Genomic DNA, 1,886 nt, shown 5'->3' with positions numbered 1-1,886 from the left:
ATATAATGAATATACAGTTAAATGATGGTGTAAAATTTATGGGCATAAAAGAAGCATATCCCTTGAAGTTAAGATAATGTTTTGGTTATTGTTATCAAGGAGAAATACTACCACGTTGGCTCTAGTTATGGGAGCAACCATTTCTAGACATTTGTGTGTAATATTTGCAAATCAAAACCAACAAGATCTGGTTTTAAGGTGAGTTGTCTAATCTTGCATCACGTTATTGGTAAGGATGGGATTTTCTTTTCATTTCTAGAAAATATGATTGATTTTCGTATTTATAGTTAATATTTAATCAATGAAGTGTTAAAATAATAAAAAAAACTAATAACTAAATTGAGTAAAGTATTGTTTTTGTCTTCAACGTTTGGAGTAAGTCTTATAATTATCCCTAATATTTCATTCGTCCTATTTACGTCCCCAATGTTCGAAAACTGATTCAATGTTACTCTCCCGTTAAATTCACTAACGGAACACTAACGGAGTATCCTACGTGGACCAGACACGTTGGTAACCCCACTCGTGTGTATTGACACGAGTTTTCCTTCGCGCGTAATATTTGCTTTAACCATACGAAACGCTTGCAAATAGAGGAGAGCAACAAAAAACGTAACACTTCACATTCCACCCACACTCCGTAAACCCTATCGAGTTTTGATCGCATGTTCTTCGCCCTCGATTACTAAGGAAGAAGACGGATTGAAGCGGCTTGGTGTGGTCTATATTCCCTACAGAGAACAGCATTACCCTGTGTTGGTGGTACCAGGAACTTGGCACAGAGTGAAAAGGTATATTGAATCTATGTTTGATTTTCGTTTGATGGGAATAGTTCATGCAAGTAAAGATGAGTATGCATAGGGTTTCTGTGATTGTTATGTTATTGCTGTTAGGGTTTGGGGTTGTTGATGTAAGAGCAATATTTTGATTTAGACTTTCTGGCCTTCACATTGATCACCGTGGTTTTATGATGTTTGAAACTTGTAATAGGAAACGTAGCGGAAGAGATGAGTGACTTTAGTGTAAAAATTTATCACCAAGGGAGGTTTCGGCTTGAAGGATGTGCTGTTAGGTATTTGGATGGGGAGACATCCATTGTAGACTACTGTAATGACGATGAATGGAGTTTGATTGAGGTGTATGAGATAGTGAGTAGACAGGAATATTTGAAGAAGGATATCGCTGCGATGTGGTATAAAGCTGTGAATGCTGGGTTAGAGGAAGGATTGACCATGCTTAAAAATGATAAAGATGCCATGGATATGGCAAGAATTGGGGTGAAAGATGATATGGTTGAGGTTTATGTTGTTCACAAGACAAGTGAAGTAAGAGAAGATGTGCAACCTGGGCAAATTACTGCTCTTGCTGAAAGAAGTGATGGGGGGCCTGGCCCAATTATTGTGTATGAAGGCCCTAGTGTTGGGCTTGGGTCAAAGGAAGCTACTGATGGGCCTACTGAAGTGGAAGAGGTTAGGTCCATGAGTGAGGAATCATGTGAGGTTGTTAGGAGTTCTGATGATGTTGAAGAAGAGGAGGAGGGGAGTGAGACCTCTGATGATGATGACTATGAACCTAGGGGGAGTGAAAGTTCACGGAGCTCTGAGTCAATTGCTAGGAATGCATCAGATAAAAGTCTTGACTTTGGTGATATTAATGATGATAGGGAGGAAGCTGAAGGATTAGTTGATGTGAACATCACGGAAGACCCTGTGTTGGTGGTACCAGGAACTTGGCACAGAGTGAAAAGGTATGTTGAATCTATGTTTGATTTTCGTTTGATGGGAATAGTTCATGCAAGTAAAGATGAGTATGCATAGGGTTTCTGTGATTGTTATGTTGTTGCTGTTAGGGTTTGGGGTTGTTGATGTAAGTGCAATATTTTGATT

Source organism: Arachis ipaensis, chromosome B07 (assembly GCF_000816755.2).
Source record: "Arachis ipaensis cultivar K30076 chromosome B07, Araip1.1, whole genome shotgun sequence".
In the NCBI taxonomy this organism is placed as follows: domain Eukaryota; kingdom Viridiplantae; phylum Streptophyta; class Magnoliopsida; order Fabales; family Fabaceae; genus Arachis; species Arachis ipaensis.
Note: the sequence above shows the minus strand (reverse complement) of the source record.